The sequence below is a fragment of the Poecile atricapillus genome, chromosome 3 (genome assembly GCF_030490865.1).
Source record: "Poecile atricapillus isolate bPoeAtr1 chromosome 3, bPoeAtr1.hap1, whole genome shotgun sequence".
Lineage (NCBI taxonomy): Eukaryota > Metazoa > Chordata > Aves > Passeriformes > Paridae > Poecile > Poecile atricapillus.
The window spans coordinates 91717372-91731260 of NC_081251.1; the positions used below are offsets into that span (position 1 = coordinate 91717372).

At 38.4% G+C, this 13889-nt stretch overlaps 1 long non-coding RNA gene across 2 annotated transcripts in view; it reads left to right on the forward strand.

Moving 5' to 3' along the window:
* The window catches only part of LOC131578063 (uncharacterized), a 224472-nt gene that overhangs the window by 182185 nt on the left and 28398 nt on the right, over positions 1–13889 (forward strand). Inside the window, exon 6 of one of the 2 annotated variants that reach the window (XR_009277372.1) lies at positions 10351–13034. The exons of the other annotated variant lie outside the window; for it this stretch is intronic. This is a non-coding gene — a long non-coding RNA (uncharacterized LOC131578063). Of the gene's footprint in view, positions 1–10350; positions 13035–13889 lie in introns of those variants that run through there. 2 annotated transcript variants of the gene reach the window in all.

Below are 13889 nucleotides of genomic sequence, written 5' to 3' on the forward strand. Positions count from 1 at the left end.
AGTAAGTACTGATCTACAATTAGATTCATATTCTCATGTGGCTCATTAAAACAATTAATTTTTATGTTTTTTTTTCCCACCTATTAATGCAGAAACTCCCCACACCTAGACATAGAGTGACTAGATAAACCATTGTTAGGATTAGTGAGGATTTTGTTTTGTTACATATAGAGTTGAAGCAGGAGTTGTTTATTGTGCATTTGTATTTTATTTTGCATAAAATCTAATAATTCAACCTCTTTATTTTCAAGGGTAATTCTATCAGATTCTTACATCTCAATGGCTGTTCGTCTTCCACATGACTTATCATCAGATAAAAAGTACATCATCTATTTTAGTAGTAAATCTGATCAGGGATGTTGTACCACTTCATTTTTAACTCAATTTTCATTTGACAGATGTGTATTTAGATAGCCTATAGCATCTGACTGATGCACAAAACTTATTCCTCCGAAGAAACCATGTGGCTCTTGCACCTTTTCCATCTCATTTATGCATATGTACAGAAAAATGGCTGTATTCAAAAGATATTAATATGAAAACGATGACAATTTATTTTATAGCCAGAACAGGGCATGACTGGAGCAAATCAAGTATGCTCCAAAGACTGTGTGCCAGACCTCCTTGTCAAGAGCAGGTGGCTGAAGAGTCAACAATATGACATGAGTGCTTTGAGTGCGATCCGAATGAGCATAACTGATTCACTACCACATGGTATCCATATACTTTGTGGGGGCCTTTATCCCACATTGAGGCATTGAGACATAAATCAGCACACGGGGATGTTTCTGCTATGCTGATCAATGAGATACATCATTTATACGAGATGCATGGTTCTATGCCTACTCAAGACCTCTTACAGATGCTGCCCCCATAATAGTGAGAATTTGAAGAATATATTTTGCTGACAAGGAATTCAAAAGTGCTTTTGATTTTTGCATAAAATCAATTTGCATGATATTCCATGCCAATATTTGATTGTCAGTTCATACTCAATGAGAAAATCACCAACATCTCTCTGAAAAAATTCAAAATGCTCTAAACGTTCCTAATTCAACACAACATGGACAGTGGGAATATCTTATAACTTGTTAAATTACAGCAAGCTTCCTGCTCTGATGAGGTAACAGGTCCTCAGGAAAGACTAAAACCCAGTTCCTATGTTACTTAAATTTTCAGACCCTTTTAAATGATTCTCCCACCAGAAAGCTAAGGAAATGAAGTCTTGTGAGTAAATGTAAAGCTGGATTAAAAGAGAAACTAGATAATAGTGACCTGATTATATTGTTTAATTGAAATATACTGAGGAGTTTCTACAGGGGCTTGTTCTCAATTAAATATTGTTAAATATTCTCATGAATTATCTGAATAAATGAATAATATTTTATGCAGTAAATTTGCATATGACAGGAGATGGGGGTGATTCTGAACATGTGGAAAGCAGAATTAGAATCCCAAATGATTTTGACAAATTGAAGACATCATCTGAAAAAAATAGGATTAAGTTCAATAGGGACAAATGCAAAGTGTTAGGCAGAAGTAATCTGCACAGATACAGGATGGGGTAATACAATAGACATCAGTTCTCTGTAAAAGAGCTGGGAATGTGAATCAAATTAAACATGAATTGATGAATTATTAAAAAGCTAAGTGACCAGCTAGTATGTATATGAAAAACAGAATGCAGCCTGCAGAAGTAATCTTCTAGGAATTTATACTGGAAAGGATTCTGGAGCACTGTAGCCAAGGAGAACTTGAAAAATTGTAGTTATTAAGCACTCCAAAAGAAGATGGAAGGGCAGTAATTAAGATGCAAAAGAACCATACTGTTATAAAGAGGGAAGGAGTAATATGTTCTTTTTTGTTCATGGCAGACATAATAAGAAAGAATAAGATAAATTACACCAGGGGAGAGTCAGGATAGTTATTAGGAAAAGCTTTGCAAACATAAACATAGCCAAGCCTGGAGAGATGATGAAGTCACAATCATTGAGAATGTACACTTGTAATAAGTGACACAAGGATTGATTCTGGCTTGAGGACAAACAAAATGACTTTTAAAAGTATTTTCTGGCTCAACTTCTATAATTTTGTATCAAGACAGAAAAAAGTTTTGCACCTTTGCTTATCTCAAATTGCACATAGTTCCATGAAGAGATTTAGTGAATCACAGGAAAAAAATTCCTTGTCAATGAGAGCAGTACTTGTGCACAAGAACTCGATTTTGTGAAGTTATTGTTTAGCATTCATGCTGTGTGGATTTTGTTAAACTTATATTGACTTATACTAGGAAGTATTTTAGGGTCACTATTTCAAGTTAGAACGAGTACAATAACATAAATTGTAGTTTCTGAAGTGATTTTATCTACTCAGGGAATAAGGGTGAGTATTCATGAAAGCTAGTTCTTATTCAATTGCCTATGGAAAGTTGTTGGAAAAGAGAGATGACTGAATCACACCACCTTTATGTGTACTCCTGCTGTGTGGACTGCAGCTCTCTAGCTCGTGTCTGGAAGAGGCCCACAGGTTCTGGCTGTGTTCTGGGCACTGCTGTGCACTTTGGCCATGACCTGAACTTCTGCTTCCTGCAGAATGGGAGACATGACTAGTATAAAGGCCAGCACACTCAGTTTTCGTCCCCTGGGCTTTCTCTTTGGTTATTCCTTCTGTGCAATGCAAATGGAGTGATCAAGGAATGAACTGTAACAATTTCATTCCTGTGCCTATCCAGAGCTCTCTCTTGATAGGGACTTGATGTTCTGAAGTGTTGAGCACTGCTTGCAGTCTGTTTAGGCTGGTGATTAAATTCTTAAGGGGTGTAGTGGTGGAGAAATATTTACCCTGTCCAAAAAAAATATTGGTTTCTTAATGTTTAGGGAAGCTTGTGAAATTCTTCATACCTTTCTGCTCCTTGACGTCTGTGGTAACTCTTTTGTATGCTACTTCCAGCTTTATGTACCACATGGTACCAAATATCTGTAGCAGAGATTGGGAAACCTCTGTTTAGCAGGTCTGGTTTATGGTTATGCTATAAATAGAGGTGAAACATGTAACTCATTTCAAGAACATTTTCTTCACTGAGATCACAGGATCATTTAAAGCTGTCCAAACACTTAGGGTGAGTGTCCAGGTAGTCTGGATTTTTTTTTTTCAGGAAATTTGGAAGCAGGACAGCTTACTCACTGTACATGATTCATATCTTTATATCCTAGTTTGAAGTGGTTCACCACACTGTGGCCACAACTTCAAAAGTGTCAGATGATCATCAGACAACACTCCTGCCTGTAAGACTGATTGACTTTCCCAGCTTTCTAGAGTTTTCATAACTTACTAACCTCTGCCCCTAAACCCAAACAATTTAGGTTCAAGAACAAGCATTAGGAAACTGTTTATGAAATAGTGAATATACTAAATTCCTCAACAGAGAAAGCTCTTAAAACCAGAGCTCTGGGGACTCAAATGCAGAGATACTGACCTTCTCATGCATTCTTAAAGCACTTTTCCATGTTCCTTTACAAAGGTTTTATCTTTTCCAGTTTTAAATCTTTTTGTCTAGACAGCAGTAAGTAACTTGCATACCTTTCTGTCAAGAATGGTATGGTTATGTCTTTCAGATAAATATAGCTAGATATTTAAATACAAAAATAAATGTCTAAAGCTCTACTTATTAGTAGCATCTGTCTCACACTTGATGTGTACTTCTCAGAAATATTCTAATACCTACAGAGGCTATATTTAAGCAACCTTGCTTCTGCTTTGGTGATCACATGTCATGTGCTGCCTATATTGTTGATTTTGTTGCTAAGACCCACTGTGAGTTCTAGTTTCCAGTGTTTCAGGTTACATGTTTAAACCTGGCCTTCCAACTGTTTCACGCTATCCTGTGTGTCCCCATCTACTAAAACTGATACTCTGGAGGCCCTCTCTTTCCACACTGGTCCTCTTTGGCATGAAAAATTGAGTGGAAAGAGGAGTTAGGATTACAGATTTTTTTTGTTTATGGTAGTTGTTAATTTTCCATTTTGGAAATGTCACTAAGAGGAAGACTTAGGAAGCATATATTGGGTGTATGTGGTCAGCAGATCGGCCTCTGTCACCTTCTCCTCTCCTGGAGCATTGCAGCCATTAGGGAAAAAACCTAGAAACTCTGAGGAACCTGGCAAACATCAAAGCTGAGAAACCAAAGAGGACTACAAAGAAAAAAATTTACTTTAAATTTCTTTTCCATAAGCCTTTGATTCAACGTATTTCATTAGGACGGATAAGGAAAAATTTGGTCATTATGGACACTTATTTGAAGGATTGTATTAAGGCTCCCTTGTGCTACTGGAAGTGAATTCCCTGTACACCTGTGAGGTTCTAAGTAACTTGTAAAGTGTCAGTGGGACTTGGGCTATCCCAGTTAAGTTCTGTGCATGATGACATATCAGTCAGCCTGATAGGGCTTCACTTCTGCAAGTAGAAACCCATCATACACTGTGCTGTGGAAATTATTATTCCATGCCAAAACACTGTGTGCTACTCTATCGGGTTTACGTCCATTCCTCTGACTCTGTCCAAATATTTTTTGTAAATGGCTATGGTAGTTTGTGTTTCTTCAGTGAAATAACTCTAGGGTTTGTATAAATGTTTTAATGCATTGTAAATTTTCTTGGCAACATGTTAATACTCCTTTGATTAGAACAGCCACTATTGTTTGTTTTTATATTTAGAGCAAAGAAATGCAAACATCCTTACCGTCAGGTGGGGTAGCACTGAAGGTAGGTTGTTTTGATTCTCTGTACTGCTTGTATTCTAAACTTGTATGTGCCTGTTTTGTCCCCTGATCCAGCAGAAGCTGCTGTTTTCCAGGATGCAATAAAAACTGTTTTCTGAACTCTTCTTTTGAGGGCATAAAGGGGCAGAGGATAGAAAAAAATCCAATCTGAACAAATTCATACACCGAGGCTGACTTTACCTTAGAACAGTTTCTTGGATTTTCATACCCCCACATGAGTTCATTGATCTACATGCCAAAAAGAGCTGGTTGATTTTGATTTACAGATTCTACATTGTTTAGGAGATTATAGTCTAATTCTCCTTCTGCTGTGACTAGTCAGGGCATGAACTGCAGTCATAATGATAGGCACTCTGTTTCTGGATTTTAGCATGCCAGGCAAGGAAGTCACTTCAAAGTAAAGCTGAAACACGTGAAGAGGTTGTGGGGAGAGTGCACTAGGAGGAGGAAATTAGGTTGACCCCGGCTTATTAAAGCATAGTACACACTGATGAACTGGTGAATTTGGGCACTGCTGCAAAGGATAATACAGGATGAAAATGATGTCTGCCTTTATTAATAGAGTTGGTATGAAACAGCAAATGTAAGAAAAATGCATTTTGAAAAAGGGATACATTTTAAAGGGAAAGTACTCGTCTGTCACTGGTTGTTGGTATTATTTCTGCTGGAATTGTGTTCAGGGTCTGCTTTGAGATGAGAGCACAGGGAGGAACCACACTGCACTTTTTGCTCTGTGTGTGTGTCTAATAAGGGTCCTTGTCTTCAGTGCTTCACAGCTCCCACAGGGGTGGGATAAAGGAACTTCCTGCTTACAGAGAGCTCTGAGGGCAGGAGCTTTACCCCAGGACTTTGAAATACCCTTGAAATTGCTTGGTAAAATGTAGTTCATGGAGGCATAAAGCTCTTCCAGGCATTTTGAGGCATTCTGGTTTCATTTACTTTTTTTTTTTTAAATATTTTTAATTTCACCGCTTCTAAAAGAAGAGGCCTGAGATCTTAAAAGCTGCTACAGTTTAGAACATTGAATTTTCACAACATTTGGTTCTTTCTAATCTTTTATCTTTGCATGTCTCAATATGCTATTACAGCACAAATGGAGTACAAGAAACCCTTGACTGGGACTGGATATTTCTTTGTCATAGAAAACTTCTTTGCAATAGACAACTTCTTTGCTGTATTTTGCCTCTCGGTAGCCAAACATAATTCTCTTTCCTTTGATATTTTAAATTATTTCCTTAATTATTTCTGGAACTAATATTTGAGTTGTTGCTTGTCCAAGAGTAGTCTATTGTGTTCTCTAATGACAATGAGCAGATTAGGCTTGCTGGTACTTGCTTCTATCTCAAATTGATGAGTGTCATTGTGAAGGCTGAGTTTCTGACACAATATTTACAATTATAACCACTGCTTTCTGTGCATTTGCTTGAATAGTAAATTAGGATTTTTTGTTCTAGTTTCAGTCAGTAAATTTGCTCATTAGAGCGTTTTTATGTAACCACATTTTGATCGAGACATCTGTGGAAAAGCAACAAGGAAAGGTTAACAAGTTAAACCAAACATTAAACTTTAAAAAAATTCAAATTTTGAGGCATTAGAACTGTTCCTGGTGTAAAATATTTTAGGTCTTAATTCACCAGCTCATCTTCATTCTGGAAACACTTCAGTTTGAGGACTATAGAGAGATTTTAATTTAATTATTCCTCTGCCCTGTAGAATCAGCCCAATGTTATTTTGCTCACCCTGAGATCTACTTCCTCTACTAGATGGAGTCCAAATTTGTTTTAAAACTTGAATATTAATGTGTTACCAGATTTCTTAGAGGAAGTTTGATTTAATCTGAAAGCCTAAATGTTTCTAACTGGATATGCTCACGTCCCAGTTGCATGCATTCCTGGCAGCAAAGAGAATGTGAAGAAGCAAAGATTTCTCAGACGTTGGCATTGTAGAGCCCCTTTTTCTTCTTCCTCTCCTTCTCTGCCCTACCCTTTCTTTTTGGATTGAGGGGTCAGAGAGGTTCAATTTGGGTATTGAATTACAATGCTGGCATTATTTTGGAAGAGAGAATGTTGTCTGAAAACCTGAATCTTTTTTTTTTTTTGGCAGAGTGTGTATCCCCAAAAGTAGAAGTATGTGGATGAAACTGCAGAGCCGAATTAAATGGTATCAAAAGCATGGTAGCTTTAAAATTGTAGATCTATGTGGCAGACCATTTAATCTTTCACCTGCTGTATGTGATACAATAACATTGATATATGTTTGAGCAGCCTTTTGGGATTTTATATATCAGAGAGACTGTGTATTTTGAAATTTAATCCTCATGAAATATTTGACATCCTGAATGGGATAATTGACACAGGGACACTAATTAGGGGGTTATAATTCAGAAGGTTCTGATCATGTATTTTATACTGACATGTATATTGTCCCCCTGGTAACTGTGTTAATGGTGCTTAGACATGTGCATCAGGAAAAGAGTGCATACTCCTGGGAGCTCTGGAAATCAATCTCCTATGTAATGCCATTTTATAATGCTCTGGAAGGAGCAGATTTACACATTTTTCCATTTATTAAGCTGATCATATATAAAATATTCTGGCTGTGAAATAATTTGACTCAGCTGGTGTTTTCATTCTTAAGAATCTGCAGTGAATATCTTCCTCTGAAAGTGAGCTTGTTGCCTAAACTGTTTTGCATTTCTTAGTGTTCTCTTGAAATCTTGGGTAAATCTGTTCTATTCAGCTGAACTGAGTCCTGTTTACCTTATGCAGGAATTATTTCATCAACTCCTGAAATGCAAAACTGGTGGCAAAAGAGAAAAGGCAGTCTTGTGATTGCACCTCTGACCCAGAGGACAAGCTTCCTCCAAGTATGATTTCATTCAGGTAGTGAGAGCAAGAGCTGGATTAAGAAACAAAAAGGTTTGCCTTAGGCAAACAGGTGAGCTCACTGTTTTCTGTTTTCCTCCTGGCTTTGTGATCATACTACGCATATGATTGGACTGTCTGCTTGCCCCAAACAGAGCATTCCTTTATGGCATTTCAACAAATCCAAGAGCTCTTGAACTCAGCAGACTTTTCAAACTTTCTGCATGATATAGCTTTCTGCATATTGCTTAAGTCAGGAAATACTTTTAAAGCACTCATTTACTAACTGTATGGTAAGTGAATACAGAGACTTGTTAATACTGCTCATGGTGCAGTATTCTACCATTGTAGGAAACAGAAACGCAAAGAACGGGCTAAAATACAGTTTAAATTGCTGGAGTCTGGCAAAATGTATTTACCAAATCTAAAACCACCTGGGGAATAATGATCTCACTCTTGAAAAATGTCTAGAGGGATTTTTAACTTTTTCAAAAGTAAGAATTTTTAGGTCTCCTGGTGTGCAGCTTATACAGAAGCTGGCTCTTTCTGCAGTACAACATGTCCTCTGATGCATATGTTTGGACACTGCTTCAGCAATGAGTCAGAGTTCCAGCTATTGTTTCACTAACTTGAGTTCCTGCTGTGCTGGGGGTTTCCCCTCTCATCTTTTTCCCAAATTATCAGCCAGACCCAACCCTCTTCTGTTCAGAAAATCTGACAGGAGGCCCCACATTGGGCTAGGGTGGCTACAAGGTACTATTCACGCAATTCTAGCATTGCATCTACCCTGCAGAAGAAATGCTAGTCATTCATTTTCATGCCTGACCTGGGAACGCGAGTGCTTTGAGGCAGCAATGAGAGAACAGTCATTACGAGACAGAGTGGGCCACAGCGCTTTGCCAAAGACGGTGCTTGGGTGGGAGGGCCTCCTGTAATCAGCATCGTGCAGCTCCGTGTGGCTTCTCTGCAGAATAGTCATGCTGTCATTTCAGGAGTTCACTTGGGGGAAAAAAGTGGCAGATAGGCTTAAAAATGTTAAGAATTAGCAATGTACAAAAATCCGTGCAAAGCGTGGGGAAAACCTTTTGCTAGTTAAAAAAAGTACAGATAGAACGAGAAGATGGTGTATCTTGGAAACAAGAAACCAGTTCTAGGGCAGCTCTAAATTCAGACTGGATGGGACTGGAAGGAGCTGAGGGTATCAACCTCTTATGTCTTGTAGCACAATGATATGGAGAATGGAAAAATGAACATGTGATGTACAGACTAGGTCAATGTTGTAAATGTATCTGAGTCACCACAGCCACCTAGGCTGGAATGTGTTGTCATCTGGTCTGATACTAAAGCTTCATGAAACAAACCTTTCACAAAACTGAACTTTTTATAACAGATGTCATCTATGCAACACAAATGCCACTGATAGGACTTGCTTTTGTGAATTTATCTGATGCACTTCATCTTGTCAAGGCTAATGAGAATATCCTTTTTACATTACATGCTTTCAGAAGGTGTCCTTGACCTATGTCAATGCCCACATCTCATATGGTTTCAATCTTCCTTGCATGTGGATATTTCCAGAAGATTTTTGAAGTTCTTTTTAAATGTCATTTAGGTTTCTTGTGGAAATACAAAAGAAATTATGTGTATTGTAATTTCTCTTAATAATACTTAAATCTTTTTCATATGTTCTTAACCTTGCACCTCAGCAGCAGACTAAAATTCAACTAATTCACTAATTAATACTATTCTCAGAGATTGACTAGGAGGTAGAATAAGCAGATGTCCTAGTCAGACTGAAAAGTTGTTTGGTATTTTGTTTTATTTGTGATGCTTCAGCATGAGACAGGCAGATTTCCATTTTAAGTGCCTTTGCAAACATTGTTGGTAAATTCTGACAGTAATAAATATGATTGTTCTTCTTGTGTCTTAAACTTTCCACAGACTCTTTTGATTTTGTGCTGCTTACAGCCCTAGGACCCTCAATATAGGAGAGAACAATGCTTTATTAAAACAAGCTGCTATATAAAATGTGTGCTTACTCAGCTGGAAGCTACTTGGCCATTTCTGCTGCTGCTCTCAAGTTCCAGAGCTGCAGATGGAATTGGGTTAATATAACATAACTTTCCCAAGAGCCTGCAACAGGACTTGATGTGTTTTCTGCTACATATCCTCATTTTCCAAATTAACCTGAAGACAAATGGGATCTATTTATTTGCTACTTCTCTGAGACAATATATTTGGCTGTCATAGTAGTGTCTGCTTTGTATTTTGAATAAAACTGGCTCCCTAAGGAGCTGGTTAACTAAGAACAGAGGATATGTGCAAAAAAAAAATCAATGGCACATTTGAGTGCCACTTGATAGGGAAAAAGTCAGCAGAAAAAAACTGAACAATCTTGTGAGAGATGGCCTGTGCGCCTGACCTTTAGTTCGATGTCTTCTCCCTGTTTGCTAGGCATGTGGCATTCAGTTATGAGTAAAGAATCAGAGAAAACCTGAAAAACAATAGGAGCAGTGTGGAAAGCAACCCATGTACCCAAACTCACTGAGCAGTTCCAGAAGATGTGGCAAATTGGTGGAAAAGTTGACTCATACAATTCTCCCTAGCCCAAAAATTTGACAAAAAAAAAACCACTCTAGGATATTTAGAATCTGTCCACTGACTATGCCAGGTGCTAACAGACAATTCTCTTAACCATATTTTTATCAGGAAAGCAAAATCAAATATTTGAGAACGAAGCTTCATGAAGAAAAATACTGCAGGGCAACAAAGAGAACAACCTGTAACAGAGAGTACTGAAAACTCCTCTCCCACCACTTCATGAGTCCTTGAAGACAGACAGGAAAAGCAGTAGATGTGCAACTTATTACCCACTAGATCTGCTCTGTTATTCAGGCTGTGATGCCAACAGTTCCAGTTGTTACTGACCAGGCATCCACGTGGAGAGCATGCTTCTTGTGCCCTGTAAAAGAAGGGAAAACACTCTGAAAATGAGGTTGGGATGCAGACCTAAGCACCAAAGTCAAAGTGCTTTCATGCTAAAAGTTGGATTCCTACCGCCTCCAATGGATTTTTTGTTTTGTTTTGTTTTATTTTGTTTTGTTATATAGGTGTCTGTATTTCTGATGACCCAGCTCTTTGGTAAGAGGGAAACTGCTTTCACAGAGGAACATTGTGATTCAGAACTTTTAACTATGAAGTAGCAAAGGAAGGTAACTTTTCTCAATGACTCCAGCTTCTTTGAAACAGAATATATTGTTGGCATTACCACCTAGGACAAGCCAAAGCCCCTGCAGAGATGTACAAAACTTACAGATGAAAATATACACCTACTGTAGACAGACCAGTTTGGTTTTGAGTCATTCAGCATTTCAAACTAAGTTTTTTCAGTATAACTAAAACCATCAGTGAGTGAGTCCCCAGTTCCCCATGGCTGGCTGTGCATGTGAGTGTCTTTTATGGCAGCTGCTGCAGGACTAATCGAGCAGTTACTCCTCAGGGGGATCACAGCCTCCTCCCACCTGCTGTTTACATCCCCACCCATTCAGCTCCAGGGTTAGGCAGGGGAAGGAAGCGGCCTCACGCTGCATGTGCCTACGTGACACAGTACAGTGTGTTAGAAATAAATCAACTGCTTTGCTGAGGATTGAAGTTACCAAGGGCCTCTGATCAATGCCAACCAAAGCCACACTGGGTCTTCAGCTGCAGGTTCTCCATGGGTGAACGGGGCAGGGGACAGGACCACCTCAATGTAGCAGTCTCAATACAAAATTGGATTAAAGCAAATTAATTTGAGAGAAACGATTTAAAAATCAAAAACTCTAGGAACACTCCAGGTGGCATTGTGTGCAGGAAAAATTTAGGGTACATTTGCTTTTCTCTATGCATGAATATTGATCAACAGGCTGCTTTTTTTTACCAGCTATGGTGATGGAGATGACATGATTGTCATTATATTCTGATTGCATTTCTTTAATGAGATAAGTCCTTAGACTATTAGAGGTGATGAAAGCTGTTAGTAACAGCAACATCAAGAGTGAAGGAAACCAGTATCATTGTAAGTTTTCTGGTAATGTGGGGGACAGATAGGACTTTCAACTTTTTAGAAATTGTTTTAGAAGTCATACTACGAACAATTAAAAAACCTACCAAACATCCAAACCAGTGAAAACTTCAGTGTTCAAGGAGATAAAAATACAGCTATGGGTGACGTGGTTTGGTCTGAATTACTGCAGGAAGTTGAAGAAGGCAGCTTCTCTTCCAGTGTCTAATAGGCTGTGAAAGAACAAGATGTGAAAGATAAGTACAAACAACACGTGACAAATTCCTTTAAGATAGTTATTACTCTTCCTTTTTTCCATTTCATTTGGAATAAAAGAGTCAAACAGCCTTTTCTGTTGCATTCACATTTGCTGTTTACACTTCCCTGTTAATTGCCTTCAACAGTTTAAGGAAAGAAAATCTCAAATTCTTTGTTTTAAAAAGCTTACATTTGCTGTACCAAAGAACTCATCAAGTTAATGATCATATCTAGCATTCAATCCAAAGTAGGATCTTTCAGAGATTTAAAGAAAAAAAGATCAAACACCAAAATAGACTTTAAAAAGCTGCTCGTGCTAATACAACATCAGGTAGGAAATGAAAGTTTAACAGTTTAACTAAGGAATATTTCTCCAGCTTCTAGAGCAAGACAGAGCTGCTCAGGAAGTTGCCAGAGCAGGGAGCCTCCAGGAACTGAAAGATAACAGTGACCCTTTGCTGCCTTAGACCAGCTGGAGAGAAGGAGGCAGGCACTGGAGTATGCACTGCTACGTGAAAAAGGAACAAGAGTACATGAAAATTGTAAAATCAGCATTAGGCTGGGAATGTGTGTCTTTCCTGGTGGGAATGTAATGTTTCCAGAGTTAATTTCTTTTCCTTAAGGCTGTTTTGTAGTCTTTATCTGCAATGATACATTATTTGTCCTCTAGAATTCTACCTATATTTGTGCACTTTCCTGTGTCATGATCACAGAGAGTGAGTATTGCAGTTGATGGATATGTCCTTTAAAATTTCTCAAGAAGTTTAAAGGTGTGCTCTGGAGAGTTGGTATCAACCTTTCCACTTCAACTAATGAAGAATAAAGACTAAGAATGAATCACAAACAGGACTTGTAGCATTTTGGTGGCCCAGACAGGGTAACTTCTCACTCATAACTGGATCTGACCTGAGTGATAGGAACCAAGTGTGTAGTGATTCCACTGACTAATTGTTGGATACCTACTTTCTGTACTGGCTGAGTTGAAGGGAAGACACCAGGGCTGTCCCTGCCAGCACTACACACAGTCCATGGGCTGCATGAAGCCTGTGAAGGAATGTGTTGGCTTGCTGGGCAGCCCAGAATCATCTTGGGACTTTTGCTGCTTTCCTCTAGTTTTGCCTCTGGACTGTTTGGTAAGAAAAAAAAACAAAAACAAAAACAAAAAACCAGAAAGAAAGAAAGAAAGAAAGAAAAAAAATAAAGAAAGAAAAGTCAGATTTAGCTAAGAAGAATGGAAAGTTTAAGATGTTCACATGGTGCTATTGCAGATAGGTTCTCAGGGCATGCGAGGATGGGAATATTTCAGTTGGAATAAGGAAAGAGGAGCCAAATGTTCAATGGGGAACACATGCTTGTTTAACTTGCACTGTGCTGACAGACAGTGGAGGGCTCCACAGTACCCTTTCTAAAATTCACTCCAGTCCTCAGTAAGAAAAGAAAGTACAGATTTTGAGTACAGAGGAGGCACTCAGCAACCCTAGAAGGAGCAACAGCTGTTGAACCAGCTACAGAGAGGGCTAACCAGAAAACACTGAATGCTGAGATCAAACAAATGAGAATGAATCAAAGAAACAGCAGGAGACAAACAAGGGGATGTAGCCCAATGGACTGCCTTGAACTCAGTTCTCTTAATCCATAGTAACCTGGGTTTTGCTTTAGAATTGAGAAGTTTTCCCAAAATATTATTAGCCCTGAATGGGTATTTGATTCCATTTTTTCTATTTTTACTGAGATATGTTCATTTGTGTTACTGAGAGAACTTGTTTACAACCTAATTTTACCTCTCAGAAGTTATAACTATCCATACTGGTATATAATTGTATTTTGGCAGGGAAAGGGCAAATCCACTACAAGTAATTGTTAAGCACTTCTTATCTGTATTTCCTGGATAAGAATTTCAGAGCATGGCCTCTTTTGAAACTCTTCTCACCTGCTTGGGCATGATGCT